General features: G+C 32.1%; 1 pseudogene; it reads right to left on the bottom strand.

Moving 5' to 3' along the window:
* Positions 1-295: 295 nt before the first annotated feature.
* LOC115993381 lies at positions 296-406 on the bottom strand (annotated as a pseudogene).
* Between the last annotated feature and the right edge of the window lie 16,868 nt (positions 407-17,274).

Below are 17,274 nucleotides of genomic sequence, written 5' to 3'. Positions count from 1 at the left end.
CACCTATAAACTTTAAAATGTTCACTTTTCGACCTTAAACTATTGAAAAATTCATTTTCCATTCCTATATTATTGAAAATATTTTATTTTCTATCCTTAAACTTTACCAAATTTTTTTTTTTTTTTTCATTCTTAAACTATTGAAGAAAGTTCTTTTTTCATCCTTAATTTTGTCTCTAAATTATTTAAAAATTTCTTTACAAAATTTAAGGAAGAAAAAAAAAATTAGGAATAGAAAACAAACTTTTGGTAGAGTTTAAGAATCAAAATAATATTTTACCCTAGTTTTTTTAATATTGGTTATGCGCTATTTTTCCTTCCTCTAACATGGCCCCAAAATTTTTTTTTTTTTTTAGAAACTGACAGATACTACACTTGATCTTAGCTGAAAGGCCGAGAAAGGTATGCGGCCCCAAAATATTTAAACCAATAGAAATCCAACTCAATTAAAACACTAAATTGATTGGAAAAATGAAAAGTAAATACATTAATGATAATTAATTTTCCCACTGTGTGTGTGTGTTTTTTTTAAACTTTATAGTGTAAATGATAAAACTTCATACTTTTAAAGAAAGGTCTAAACTAACACAATACTTCTTGTTTCTTGATTGAATTCTCTTTTTGACTTTTTAACATTATATTTTTAATAAAAGTATGGAAAATTTCATACAATATTAAGATAATTGAATGTAAATTGGATATCTTTATTATCCCTATGATATACTTAACTTAAATCTTTATTCATATTTTTGAGATAATTTTGGTTTTTTTTGAAAATTTCAACCTAAAGAATGTTTGAATTTAAGAAATTTAACTTTTTGTATTAGGGAGGAGCTCAAATTTTGGTGTTCTTTTTTGGAGGTCCCCAAGCCTCTACTATGTACCACTCATGAATTAAATCATATAATTGTTTGCATACTTAACTTTGTTTAAGTGCTTACTTTGGGAAGAAAGTGGGTTGAGAATTGAAGTTAACGATAGCTTCAATATACGTAATATTTGGTGGAATATTTAAGATATTAATGAGATTGCAAAGGAAACAAAATGAAAAAGAAGGGACGGATTAATGTTTTCATATTTTTGGTAAATAGTGGTAATGCATTAAATTAAAGAAAAATAAGTTTGTGACAAAATAGCTCAAAATTATTGTCAAGGTCTTGTAACTTTTCTAGTTGCCACCTCTTACTATTTTTATGATATCAAGTGTTCAAATCCCTCTTCCCCATCGTAACTATTGAATTATCAAAAAGAGTCCAGTCTTATTAATGATCAAAAAATTCTCTAACATTGTCATTGGGTTATAAAAATTAAAAAAACAAAAAACAAAAATACATGTTTGAAGTGCTCCAAGTTCAGTAAGAACATCCGTTCATTGATTGCCTCTACAGTAGACATGATCAATCCGCTTGTTTACAAGTGCTGTATGAACTTAGTTTTTAAATAAATCATCCCGCTTTTCACCAAAAAAAAAAAAAAAAAAAAAATCCGCTTGTTTAGGAAAGTATTCAAGAGGCTCCTACAGTCAGTAATAGTTCCATTAGAGGATTTTTACTAAGATTATTATTCTTCAAAAGCTGAAAAACCATTTTTGCATCAAATTACACATTGATGTTAGTGATGCCAAGCTTTGAGGCTAAAAGGTCATGTACAAGATCCCAAGGTTCAACCATCCATCACACTTTGTTGTGTGTCCAATCGAAATATAGCAAAACCTTTTAACCAATTCCCCTTACTATATATCTGGTACTCCTCCCTCTACACGGGATAGATTTTCGAAGAAAGATACATCTGTGTTATGTTTAGCTCATTCTTTGGTAGGTTTAATTAGTCCATTAAATATTTAACATGTATAATGATATCACTTGGTTTGTAACCCCACATTAAAGCATAGGGCAAAAAACTCCAACTCCTTTCCTTACACAAGCTTCATGAATTTTTCTTCTCATAATTAAAAACAAATAAATAAAAGCTTCACGAATTTTGGATAAACCACTCTCTTTGGGAAAATTTCCTATCTAGCCAGTTAAGCAAAAGTCTAGAATCACATAATTTTTTACAATTTCTTCCCATAACTGTGACATAGTAGAGTATGATTGGTAAAGAAAAAATAGTGGGTCCATGTGTAATTGATAGTTAACTACTCACAATCTGCCATGTTAGAGTTGTGACAAAAAAATTATGGAATAATTTATGGTCCTAAAATTTTTGAGAATACTAAATATTTTTAACGCACACAAAAAAAGGAGAGAAAATTTTTTAAAGAAATTTACAATGACGTATATCCAAAAAGGCCTTTATGATCCTAGAACTACTAACTAGTTGAAGGCCAAGCCAAGGATTCAACAAGATAAGCGTGTATTCTCTTTCTTTGTTTGGTTGTACAGATTGTGGGCTAGTATATAAAAGCGAAGAAAATGTTTATACTTGATATTACTGTTACGTAGGTGATGATCTTGTATTATTTTTCTCTTTTGTTGACTTGCAGGTAAATTTGTACATAAAGTTTTACGACTTTTGATTAAAAAACTTTCCATTTCTTGTACCTTTCCTTTATAATGGAAATAATAATTTTCTTTTAAGGGAGTTTCAACTTATTAGAAAAGTCTCGAACCGTTCACTTTTAAAGAAAAAGAAAAGTTGAAGGAACAAGGATCTGATAAGTTTTGGGGGTACTTTAGCGTCATTGATTCATAATCTTCAAATCTGAAGCAAAAAGAGACTCCATCTTCCGATCTGCTGCAAAGAGACACAGAGATTTAAGGGGAACAAAAATGAGAATGAATAATCAAATATGGTTCAGCGGCCAAAAGGAAAGAAAGAGAAGTGGTCAAGTGGGGTTGTAGGTGGGGTAGGTGAGATTATTACTGGGGATGCCACATTTTGCATTACTAGTGGTTAGAGATTTTAAATAAAATCAGTGATTCCTTCCTAGTGTGCCACGTTTTGGTCATGCAATACAAATATCAGAATTTCTTTGTTTAAATTAAGAGAGATGATACGTCCACAATATTTTTATAATAAATCAGAAAGAATTAGTTGTTATTGGTTCAAATTTGAATCTAACACTAAAATTACTTTTTTATCTAACAATAACAATCTGCTATTGAGAATTTGTTATAAAAATATTGTAAAAATATTGTGCACAAATCATTTTTCTTAAATTAATGTATTCAAAATTTCATAGGTGCCACGTTGTGGCCATGCAACACAAATACTATTTTTTATATATTTTTTAATAATTAAACATGAGCACAAATACAAATAAATCTAATAAGTGGCCATATATTTGAGAAGAATACATTTCTATATTTAATTCAACTTTTTAGTTTTTTTTTTTTTTAATTTGTACTAATATTGTATATTTATTTATATTTTAAATAATTATAATATTAATTATGACATCATCATAGTTCGACTCCAATTCGCCCTCAAAAATTTTGAACTTCTTCCTTTTATGGTTCATTGAATAGTTCGGGTCTGAAAACCATGCTCTTGATGATAGTTATTTATCATCAGACCAAGACACCAATTGATTTTTGGTACAAGTGAAGATTGAATCTCAAATCTATTATTCAACCATCAGAGAGTTTATCAGTTAAGTTAACTGAAACCTACAATAAAAATACTAAAATAGGTGTTTAGAAAATAAGACATTCAATCAATCGAACTATGATATTAATAAACCAATAAAGATATACTCATCATTTATTCATTTCTTCAGTAGAGCATATATAGTTTCCCACCATTTATTTATTCCTGGTTCATTTTCACCATTTACTATAGATATAGGTTATCTTAATTATCAGTTTTGGCTCTTACTTTTTTTTAACTGTTACTCAAAAATTTTTGGCTTGATCGGAATTTGTCAGGTTTTGGATTATTTTTGTTAAAAATTGTTGGCTCCATTGGATATTTGGTTCTTAACTTTTGAATTTTGTTTCAAAATCATTATTATACTTTAAAATGTTTCAAAAAGATCTTTAACGACATCTTATAGACATGAAATACTAAAATGTTATTATAGAAACAAGAATTCATTAAATCAAAACTACTTCAATGACGTGTGAAACCCTTGACATGGTATAAATTCTGTTTACTATGTTATTAAGTACTATGATTAGTGTCCCATGCGAGATTTGACTTTCTAACAAGCCACAAAGGAGTAATTAGAGCAACTACACCAGTAAGTGTAAAATTTCTGCCTATTTTGCAAAAATAAACCACATATACACACTTTTTCTATTTTACACACCTACTTTTACAAAACACCCATATCAATCTATCTATTTTAAACATTTATTTAATAAAATATTCATTTTTTTTTATACTATCATCTCTCTCACAAACCCAACACAACCCATCCAGCTTCTATCATCAACCCACTCAACCACCATCATCAAGCAACTAGCCTCCATCATCAACCCACCCAAACACCCATTCAACCCAGCCACCACTAATGAAATCCAAATACCCATTCAACCCAACCACCATCAATGAAATCCAAATATCCATTCAACCCAGCCACTGTGCAACAAGATCGATGCCTCCCACTATTTGGCCATGGAAGCTCTGATGCGTCAAAGCCCACAATGGTGTGTCAACATCATATGAAGCTTATAAAGCTCTGATCGACGCCTTCAACATCACACCCTAGGTGTATCAAAGCCCACAATGCATAACCTCCATTGATCTGTGGGTCAGGCCATGGAAGAGGAAGATTATGAGATGAGAGAAAGAGAGAGTTGAGAGAATTGATGTGGAGAGAGAAAAAATGAGAAAAAGAGAGAGTGAGGTGAGAGTCAGAGGGACTAAAGACAAGGAGAGAGAAAAAATACTAAAATATTAAATGCAAAGCTACAGTAACTGTACATATATGCACGATTACTGTAGTATTTTTGTATACATAAACAATTTTGCAAGCATTGATGTAGGTACTTTTTTTGGTTAAAATGTGTAAAATTAACCACTTTTTGTATTTTGCACAATTTCGCAACCTATGATGTGGTTACTTTTAGTTTAGGTTTATGCAAAATATTAGAAGTCAATCAAATATTATACCATTCTCGTTAATTTATCATGTTTGAAGTGTGAAAAGTCCCTTTTTTTCAAAACTCTTTTTCTCAATTCTCATATTCATGGTCAATTCCCTACCCCACCAAATTCCCACACAAGGTCCAAGATCTTCGACGGTGGGTTTGTATTTTGTAAAAATTTTTAATAAATATTATTGTAATTTGTTTTAGAATAAAATTGTGTTGATTAAAATTTTTTTTTTCTTTCTTTATTTATACCTCATAAGGCAAATTAACGACAACGGGAGCATACTAAGGCTCCAAATAGTCAACAAAAGAGTAATGCTACAGTTACAAATTATTTTACAATATTTTTACAAAATATTAATATGGCCAACTTCTTATTGGTTTTCATCTAGGCCCACTATTAATATCATTTTTTCATTTATCAATAATCACTCAGCACATCAGCAGTTTGTAATTTTTTTTGTAATATAGTTTATATCTCTAGCATTATTCGTCAACAAAATACATAGAGGCTTGATTAACCCAACTTTAGGATCGAGTCACAAACTAAATGTTTGCTATGGATATTCCTCCAATCTTCCCTAGACTCATATGATATCTTCCAAGAGTATCGATTCCTTCCCCCTCAACTGTTGCTCAACTTAAAAAATCTAATGTGACAAATTTTTTCCTTGTGTAAATGTATTTTTTACCCCCTTTTTTAAGGAATGTGAAAGTTTTAATTGGTGTAAAACTTTAGGCCACTTGTTACACTAAAAATTGATTAATATTTTAACTTAATAATAAGAGCAATCATCATGAAAAGACTCTATAGATTGAAATTCTAGTGTTTCTTAAAATAAAAATAAAAAGTTTAGGCCCTTCTTAAGATTTCAAAATTAGCATTGAGTATGGCATGAATGTTATCTCTTTTTAACTAGGTTTGGAATTTTTTTTTTTTTTTTTTTTCTTTTTTAGAGAATCCAACTAGGTTTGGTTTTTTTTCCCCCTTTTTATGAGAGCTCAGATTGGAAAAACTAAATTGCAACAAATTATAAGTACCCTTTTTGCTTTGATTAAAATATGGTTTAACTCCAACCAGAATAATGGTGGTCCCTATGCCCCAACGCCTCCTCCCCTCTTGTCCTTTTTGGAAAATATATATTTAGACATTAACTTGCTTAAGCTAAATTAGTGTAAAGAAGGCAAAACACATGGTATAAAACTCTGTTGTACCGTATTAGATAAGAGAAAGATTTCTGGAAAGATGACTTCACTAGAATGATAACTTTATTGTCCTTTCTTAGGAATGATAACTTTATTGTCCTTTCTTAGGAGGAAAAATTGAAATTAATTCCAGATTATATAAAAGATGAATTAGATCTGCATCAGTCATGATTTCTGACTGGAGATTAGAAAAACAACTGAAAACAATTCCCCAAAAAAAATGATGAAAAAAGTGACTCTGCATGTTGATTTGGGGCTTTAAAAACAAATCCATATATATTGTGTGAGCCCAAAACGGAAGATTTAGTTTTGGAGGCCCATATTAATTTCTCGTTGTGAAAACTTCCTAAACCGATCAACAGAAAGAAAAAAGCCCAGATCCAGACTATTATTCATATTTCGTAACTAAAAGTTTCGGAGGTGAAAGAAAAACAGAACATGACTTGTAAGTTGTACTGAAAATCAGAAAACCAAACAGTTCAAATTTTCATAACCCCTCAACAAGTATTGGACTAAAACAGATACACAATACAAAATATGTATAATATATAGCAAACCTCACACCACAGACTATATAGTGATATACACCACGTACTTCAAACAAACCAACAAAAACAGAGCAGTGAACACTCTGTTTGAACTTATTTATATTGGAAACTAAGTTATGAAAAACCTACATAGATTGTCTTGGAGGGTCAGACAGGATTGACATTCACAGCTATCATATGGATATTGTCTTGGCTGTTGCTGTTGGTAACGCCATCACCGCCAGCAAGGTTACCGCCAGGAAGAATTTGGGCGTTAGTAGCAGTGTTGTTAGTTAACAACCTGCGAAGTGTGAGAATGAGTGTGATGATAAGGATGACCAGGCCAAGTATTTGAGCAGCGAGTTTAACGTCTGAAAGAAACGACATTTGATCCCTGCAGTAACAAAAGAAATTTAATTGTATGAAATACTCTGCTATATAATTAGAAATGTTTTTGTTAATAAAAAAATAACCTGCTACATATATTCTCTCCCGTTTGGGCGAGTAGAGGTAGAGGACGATTGGATGGAAGGAAGCTGAGCCATAGAATTTGAAGACATTGGGGTCTCAATATATATTGGGGTTCAACTGAAGGGCTCTCAAAATTGGGGTTCAATTGACTCTCTTATAGAAAGAGAAGACATTGGGGTCGGTCTCAATATTGTGATTGTGACTCTTATAGAAGCAGATGACATTGGGGTCGGTCTCAATATTGTGATTGTGACTCTTAATAGAAAGAGAAGACATTTTGTGACTCTTATAGAAGCAGAGGACATTGGGGTCGGTCTCAATATTGTGATTGTGATTCTTATAGAAGCAGATGACATTGGGCTCGGTCTCAATATTGTGATTGTGACATTCTCAATATTGCAATTTTCTATTGCCGCGTACATTTCATCTCATTGTTACCGATTGCCGGGTATATTGCAATTTTCTTGATTATGACACTCATTGTTACCGATTGCTTCTAGCTTCGGGGTCTCAATATTGGGTCTCAATTCTCATATTTCTTGGGCGTGAGCCAGTTTTAATTAATTCAATTCTCTTGAAACCTTTTTTTTTTTTTTTTTATTATTGAGAATCTCTTGAAACCTTTTGAGTTGATGGATTTGCGTACGAGATAGGTTAATATTTGAAATTACCACGTGTCACAATCATATATTAACAATTGACCCATACTATTTCTATCCTACGTGGGACTTACTCATTTTATTAACTAGGTAATTTACAAGTGAATGCGAAAATTATAACATTTATTAATGATGATTGTTCTTTCTCATCAAACCATGACTACATATACAAATTTATATATATATTCTTTTGTATGCTCATATATCTATTACATATCATGCATGATATTTTAAACCTTTTGTCAGCATTTTGATGCCATCTCCAAGAGATTCATTCATGTAATAACTTGGTGTGTATGAGACGAAGAGACTGCATATACCCTAAAGAATAATCAAATACTCAAAGAAATCTATATACCTTCGTTTGTAAAAGAAACCATATAAAAAAAAGTTTGTCCTTTGGGAGGTTTATGTTATTTAACAGGTATAATGATGGTACTTTGTTTGTACCAAACATTGAAGCCTAGAGCAAAAAACTCAGTACTCCTTTCCTTATGCGAGCTTCGTGAATATTTGGATCAACCACTCCCTTTTGTAAAATAAACCTGTTGGCTGTTGCGGTGTTGTCAAAATTGCCAAAGTCCTATGGGAAAAAAGCACCTTCCAAGGGTTGCCAATTTCCTGGAAATAACTGTTGTCAAAACAATTTGTGCCATCCCAATACAGTAAAGGCCATGAATAAAAAAGAGTGGAAAATGTTTATACTTTATATTACACATACGCGTAGGTGATCTTTCAATACTTTTCTCTTCTGTTGACTTGTATAGTTGTAGGTAAAAAATATATATTAAAAAGCTTTCCATTTCTTGTTTGGATGAATTATGATATTAACAGACCAATATATATATATAAAAGATTAAAGTGGATTCATCATTTTCATATATTCTTCTTCTCTATTTACTTTTCTTCATTTTCATGAATATCATTGGGTGATCTTCCTAAACTTTAATTAGTATATAAATATTGTTTAGTTTATTTTGAATATGTGCAAAAAATAATATCTAAGAAAATTTATATAAAAATTCTTCTAGCCAATTTTTTTTTTCATTGGATTAACTCCATTTATCTGGGGCTCAAATTTTTGATGCCCAATATATATAATAAAGAAATAAAATCAAAATTTTGGGGCCGTGAATCCGCTACTGAGCCTCTCTCATATCATTCTAATAAACCAAACAAAATATTTTATCTACCTTTCATATATATGATTCATTTCTTGATAAAAAAGTAAGAGATTAAATTTGAAAGTTTGGAAGGGGGGGGGGGATAAGAGGGGGAGGGACTGAGGGATAGGAAATGATAGAAATAGATATTAGTGTAAATATCCCTCTCTTTTGTTCAGGTGCCTCCTAAAGACCCTATTTTTTGTTTGGTTGTAAAGTGAAAATGAGGGGAGATGATAATTAATAAGAAAAGGGAAAATGTGCAATTTTTTAATATTAAATTCTATACTTGAAAATGTTAAAGAGAAAATGGAAAATACATTAAATTTTATTAAAATAAATTTTTTTCAACGAAAATCCCTCAAATTGGGGGAATTAAAAAAAATGTGGGTTTTGGAGGTGTTAACTCCCTTCAAATCCCCCTAAAAAATTCCCTCTCTCCTTAAAAAAATTCTGAATAGCCACATAAATCAACGATATTGTGTCATTGATTGTAGAAATACAACCTAAATGATGACCTTCAAATCAATGGGAATTCTCTAGTGTGGTGAATTTGAGAGAATTTGGTTACACAACCATAGCCACATAAATGAAGGGTTTCTCTCTCTCTCTCTCTCTCTCTCTCTCTCTCTCTCTCTCTCTCTCTCTCTCTCTCTCTCTCTCTCTCTCTCTCTCTCTCTTAACAATTAATCCTCTCTTGAGATGACTTATAATGTCCTTTTTATATCGAACAAGTAGGGCTTGAATTGGGCATGAAACTAGTAAATTATTGGGCTTTTTGTGTTGCTAATTTCCCTAATCTCGATATATCGAGATGAAGTTAAGGAAATAGACACTTCATTCAAGACTTGATCAATTGAGTGGAATCAAGGCTAGAGTCAAGTGGAGTCAAGGTCACTAAAACTTCACTTTTCTTGAGCTATTCTTGAGTTTGTTGTTTCAACTTGGTCTTCAATCACTATTTTAAGACATATCAAAACTCACAATTAGGCACACAATATGACTACACTTAAACATATAGACCTAGCATATATATATATATATATATATTAATAGGAAAAACTTAGAGAAAGTTCAATTTGAACTTAAAATTAGAATCCAATTTGGAGCTACGTGTCTAAATTTATGTAGGGACACACCATAATTATCTATTTAAGTTTGTGCCATGAGTCTAGTTAAGTTTTTTTAATTTTTGTGCCAAGTGAGTTAATGCGTGCAAAATATTAAGAATCTAATATTAGTGAACTATAATTTTTTTTTAAAAAAAATTCAATCATATATACTCAATAAAAATCACCACATACAAAAATCACTACACGTTCTATCTTATTAAAAATTAGAAAAAAAAATGATCATAAGTAGTATTAAATTTAGGTAAGATTTTTAATATGTAACTAATTACGTTTTCTCTTTTTAAAAAATAATTTGACTAATTATTTATATTTTTATGATAAAAATTGTGTTTAATTTTAAATATATCTATACGTATGGATTAATGCATGTGTTACATGCTATTTTTTTTATAATAATTTAACTAATTATTTATATTTTTATAATAAAAATTGTGTTTAATTTTAAATGCATTAATGCGTTTGCATGAGTTATATGCTAATTGATGGTGTCACAAAAAATATCAATTCCTGAACTCGTCCATATGGCTCGTCCAATGAAAGACCAGCTAGGGCGAACCAGACAAGGGAAGTGATCGTCCTAAGCGTCCTTGCTAACCTCGTCCATCTTTGGACGGACGAGATCCCATGGGAATCTTATCCATCCTTAATCATTTGGACAAGGACGAACCGTCCTATATAGTCTCGTTCGTCCTTAATGAAAGATGGACAAGTTCACTGGATTAAACTACTAAGTGCCAAATTCTCCATTAACCACTATGGAACAAGTCGTCCAATTGAGGTAACTTCCATAGCGGTTATGGAAGTTACCCCCAATTCTCCGGACTCCTCGACATTAGGAACGGTTATTAAACAGATAACCGTTCCACACATACTATATAAGGATTCTTCGATGAGAAGGTAAGTCATTCAAACATTTTTATTCAAGAAATCACTCCCTTCTTACAGAGAACTCCAAGTTCACTAACTTCGCCATCGGAGGACTTTTGGCTGGTCCCCACCGGTCTCCTCTGATTCAGTGTTCTTGTTTACAGGATGCAGCCTAAAGATCATCACCACTCGAGACTTATCAACCTACTAACATCCAAGGAACTATCACTAATATCATTCTAATAATCCAAACAAAAAATTGATGAAAAATTAGGTTTATTTTCCTTTCCTTTCATATGATTCCTTTCTTATCCGATGAAAAATTTGTTCATATACCCTTCAAGACTCTATCTTTGTTCGGTTGTAAAGTAGAAATGAGATGAGAGGATAATATATAAGAAAAGGGAAAATACATTAAATTATATTAAATCCTTTACTTAAAAAAAACATTAAAGAAAAAAAATCCTATTCTTAAAATACCCTCAAATTATTCCTCCTTTACTTTAAAAAATTATGAATAAAGGAACTAAAATTTTCACCCTCATCTCCTTCCCTTTCCTTTCCACATCCATTCCCTAAACTTTGTTGAGAGAATTAGTCTCATATTAGACAATAGTCCCATAAAGACTTTCTTTCCATTTTACACTTTGCATAGAAGAAAAATGTCTATTGCATTATGGATGTGATATCCTTTCTTAATAATTCAATTTGGTTTAGTAAAGAAGTGATAGTGACAATAGAAAAACCGCGTTGTAGGCCCATCACTTACCACCACCTTTTTTTTTTTTTTTTTTTTTTTTTTTTTTTTTTTTTTTTTTTTTTTTTTTTTTTTTTTTTTTTTTTTTAGTTGTTTATTTTTGCCAGACATTAAAAATACTTTAAAAGTATTTACTATGGATGTTATTTTAATTATCAATTTTGGCACCTACTTTTTTCCAACTATTACTAAAAAAGGATATGGTTTGATTGGAATTTGTCAACTTTTGGATAATTTATGTTAAAAATTGTTGGTTCAATTGTATATTTGCTTCCTAACTTTTGATTTTTGTTTCAGTATCATGATTATAATTTAAAATGTTTCAAAAGATCCTTAACGAAATTTGATAGATGTAAAATACTTAAATGTTAATGTAGAAACAAGAATTCATTAAATCAAAACTACTTCAATGACGTGAAGCCCATGACATGGTAAAAATTATGTTTATCATATTAACATTTTCCATCCATCATAGGTTAATAAGTAGCTTTTAGAATAATTTTGAAAAAATATGAACTAAAGTGAAATTTAAAAATAAAAAATAAAAGTTGAAAATTGTTTGGTACTCTTAAATGTTAGGGGCCGTTTGGATTGAGTTTTTTGATAACTCAATTTTCTGTTTCCATAACTCATAACTCAAAAATGGTGGGACCCACAGTAAAAAGGTTGTTTGGCCAAACGATAACTCTGTTTCCATAACTCTGTTTCCATCACTTAATTCTCTAATTTTTGAGTTATGAGTTATGGAAACTGAAAACAACAAAAAGCTGTTTTCAGTTTCCATAACTCATAACTCAATGGCATTTCCGTAAATAAACACACATGAGGGACCCACAGCCACAACTTTTGACCACCTTTTGACTTTTTTTTTTTTTCTGGTTGGCGTTGGCTGTTTGTTTTTTTTTTTTTTTTTTTTTTTTTTTTTTTTTTTTTTTTCCTGGGTTGGCCGTTCAGTTTTTTTTTTTTTTTTTTTTTTTTTTTTTCTGGGTTGGCGTTGTTCTTTTTCTTTTCTTTCTTTTCCTTTCCTGGGTTGGCTGTTCGGTTTCTGGGTTGGCGTTGGTTTTTTTTTTTTTTTTTTTTTTTTTTTTTTTTTTTTTTTCTGGGTTGGCGTTGTTCTTTTTTTTTTTTCTTTTTTTTTTCTTTTCTTTCCTGGGTTGGCTGTTCGGTTTGGTTTTTTTTTTTTTTTTTATTTTTATATATATATATATATTAGCTTCGGTGAGTTGGGTGCTAAAAAAAAAAAAAAAAAAAAACTACTGTACTGGCTGACAGGTGTGGGACCCATGAATAGTGTGAAAAAATTGAGTGATGAAAATAAAAGTGATGTTGCCAAATGAGTGTGAAAAAATGAGTGATGAGTGATGAGTGATGAGTTATGAGTTATGAGTGATGAGTGATGAGTGATGGAAATTGAGTGACAGAAATTGAGTGATGAAAAATCCTTACCCAAACAGGCCCTTAGTCTCACATCTTTGGAGAGTTATTTGAATCGGCAATAGTGAGTTTGCCCACATTCCTCATCAAAATGGCCCAAAAGAAATCAACATGCACCTGGATGAACCAAGCCCAAAACAAATATACTAATTGGGTTAAAAAAAATTGTGAGACGTGATACATTTTGGGCTACTCATCTGCTATTGTTTTCGGTGAGACCCAATACTTTGGACTGGATGCTATATTTATAGGCCACACCATTTCGCAAAAATTAAGATGATAAAAGTAACCAGACCCATGTTTTATTGGGGCTTCTTTATAGATCATCCAAATCCATATCTTAATTTTATGAGCCCAAAACGGAAGAATTGGATTTGGAGGCCCAAATCAATTTCCCCTTATGAAAACTTCCCAAACCGGCCAGCAGAAAGAAAAAGGCCCACATCCGCACTATTATTCATATACCATAACAGCAAGAGTAAAATTACTTAATTCATAGAGGATAGCAAAGTACAGCAGATCCACATAGATTATACAATTCCAAAAAAAGAAAAAGAAACATTGATTATACAAAAAGAAAGGTGAAAAACAATTAAGAGCAGGGAAGGAAATAATAATCAAAGCAGTAGCACAATCCATTCCAACATATACAATAGGCGTTTTCCAATTGTCTGTTAAGCTGTGTGAAGAGCTTCAGTCCATGTGTGCTCGGTTCTGGTGGTAGCAAATTGGAAACGAGAGAAAGATTCATTGGTTGAGTTGGGATAAACTAACTAGACCAAAATCAGGAGGAATGGGTTTCAAGGACTTATGACAATTTAATCTAGCTATGCCTACAAAACAAGGTTGGAGGTTGATGCAAGATCAAGAGTCTCTACTTTTTCAGTGTTTCAAAGCACGGTATTTTCCTAGATGCCACTTTTTGGAAGCCACTGATTCTCCTAATAGCTCCTTTACATGGAAGAGCATCATGGCAGCTAAGCCGATATTGCAGAGGGGGTCATGCTGGAGAGTAGGAAACAGAGCTGCTATTCGGATTCTTAAGGATGCTTGGATCCCCAATCACCCCACAAATAAAGTGCTACACCTATCAGAAAACATTGATGAAGAGATGACGGTTTCTGAGTTAATAGACCTGGATTCAAGGTGGTGGGACAGAGGATTTATTCCGTAGAATTTCAACCGAGAAGATGTCGAAGCTATCTTGCGACTACCCCTTAGTCGAAGAAGTATCTCGGACTCTTTGTTCTGGATTCCCAATAAATCGGGTGAGTATACAGTGAGGTCAAGGTATCATGTGGCACGGCAGCTGGCAAAGGAATTGGACTGGGCAGAATGCTCAAAGGAGGTAACGTGTGGAAAACCTTGTGGAAGCTAAAGGTGCCTAACAAAATCAAAGTGTTCGGATGGCGAGCTTGTTGCAACATCCTGCCAACCCAAGCGAACCTAGCTCAAAAATGGATTATTCAAGATAACCGCTGTGAAGCTTGCAAGACCGAACCTGAAACTGGAATTCATGCACTGTGGAATTGTGGAGTGTCACAAGATGTGTGGGCAGGATGCTCGGCACGCCTGCAAAAGTGCCTTGTGGGACAAGCTGGCATGCTTCAGTTACTGGATGAGTTGATCAAGCAATTGCCTCCTGATGAGCTAGAACAATTTTTAGTTCAAGATTGGCTTATTTGGCACCAATGGAATGTCATGATTCAAGGGAAACAATTGCAGGCACCCGAGGTTTTAAACTAAAGAGCAAAGGATTTTAGAGAGGAGTTTAGGCGAGCTAACACTCAGCTCCCCATAACCTCAACTGTATCAAATCCGACGCGCTGGAGGCCACCACCCTTATTTCGTTTCAAACTCAACTTCAACGCATCGATATTTAAGGAACACGGATGCACTGGGATTGGTGCCATTGTACGCAATTACAGAGGGGAAGTCATGGCTTCCTTATCAGCAACGGGTCCATCAGTGACTTGCAATGAGGAAGCGGAGATACCAGCCTGTCGTCGTGTCGTGTAGTTTGCTATGGAGTGTGGTTTCACAAAACTAGTTATTGAAGGTGATAACCAATCAGTCATGACTGCTCTGAGGTTGAAGAAAGGCTTGTCGTCTCGATTGGGACACATACTCCAGGACATGGTCTGCTTGCTCAACGGGCTTCGATGGTCGCAGATGCATTATGCTAAACGGAGGGCAAAATGGCCAAATAGCACCTTTTTTGGAAATTTTTGGCAAAAAAACACTGTTTCAGAAATAAATGGCAAACTACCACTTTTTCTAGAACTCGAGTTTCAGAAACTCGAGTTCCTCATCAGTTCTACCACAGTGGCACTATTGAGTTGGATTTCATGGTACTCGAGCTTAGTAAACTCGAGTACCATGCAACACAATACTTGAGTATACCAAACTAGAGTACCTTGTAATTTTTTTTTTTTTTGGGATAATCAACAAATAAACATAAAGATAAAAATAAGTAGCTTTTTTTTTTATGTTTTTATTTATTTAAATAGAAGCATTGTAAAATATAGAGATTTTAATTTTGAAATATGAATTTAATTTCTACATTAATTAAAATTGTTCATTTTTTCTCATAAAAATTGTTCACTATTTTCTATATAAACAATTTCTACGATTTTGCATAAAATTATTTTCTGTTCAGCACTATTTAAGAAATTGTTCGCTCTCTTTTTTGCATAAATTATTTTCTGTTCACTATTTAAAAAATTGTTCACTGTTTTCTCATAAAACACCTAGTGAAATCATGTTTTCTAAATTTAAACGCCAAATCTGAATGCTTTTTCATGTTTGAATTTCATAATAATCGAATATATTTTTCTGCATTGATAAAATCTGTTTCTACATTAATAAAATTTTCTCTCTGCACATCATATTTTCTGTATATTCAAATTTGCTTGTTGTATTCATAAAATCTGTTTTTTGCAATAATTAAAACTGTTCACTGTTTTCTCATAAAAATTATTCACTGTTTTCTGCATAAACTATTTCTAGCATTCTGCATAAAATTATTTCCTATTCAGCATTATTTAAAAAATATCCACTCTCTTTTATGCGTTTATTATTTTCTGTTCACTATTTAAAAAATTGTTCGCTGTTTTCTCATAAAACACCTAGTGAACAAAAAATAATATATGCATAAAAGAGAGTGAACAATTTTTTAAATAATGCTGAATAGAAATTAATTTTATGCAGAATGCTAGAAATAAATGCAGAAAATAGTGAACAATTTCTATGAGAAAACAGTAAACAGTTTTAATTAATGCAAAAAAAAAGATTTTATAAATGCAGTTAGCAGATTTGAATATACAATAAATATGATGTGCAGAGAGAAAATTTTATTAATGTAGAAACAGATTTTATCAATGCAAAAAAATATATTCAATTATTGTGAAATTCAAACATGAAAAAGCATTCAGATTTGGCGTTTAAATTTAGAAAACACGATTTCACTAGGTGTTTTATGAGAAAACAGTGAACAGAAAATAATTTATGCAAAAAAGGGAGTGAACAATTTCTTAAATAATACTAAACAGAAAATAATTGTATGCAAAATTGTAGAAATTGTTTATACAGAAAATAGCGAACAATATGTATGAGAAAACTGTAGTTGCACGATTTTCCTGGTCCAAGTCCTACTGATCAGGCCTTGGCCCAAGGCGCAACACACAATAAATCTTTGTAGAGGATGGGTCAAAGAACTTAGCCTCAGTGAACGTAATCGGTTTGATGCATGGACAATGTTATTGCAGAAACAAAAACACAAGGATGGATATCTAACCGAAAATTCTATTTCCTGGGTACAGTTAATACAATTTTTTCGTCCCCCTCTTTGAGGGACTTCACTATATTATATAGGCCTCTCATTCTTATCTGAACCTTACATTTGTTGATCATCTAGGTCCCCACTTGAGCACCTGTCCTATCAGACACCCTTGTCACTCCTTTGTGAGTTGCAGTGGCTAAGGTAACACTGTTCAGGGGTCTTTTCCTCATTAATGCG

Source organism: Quercus lobata, chromosome 5 (genome assembly GCF_001633185.2).
Source record: "Quercus lobata isolate SW786 chromosome 5, ValleyOak3.0 Primary Assembly, whole genome shotgun sequence".
NCBI classification, from domain to species: Eukaryota; Viridiplantae; Streptophyta; class Magnoliopsida; order Fagales; family Fagaceae; genus Quercus; species Quercus lobata.
This window is presented reverse-complemented; position numbering and strand designations above follow the sequence as displayed.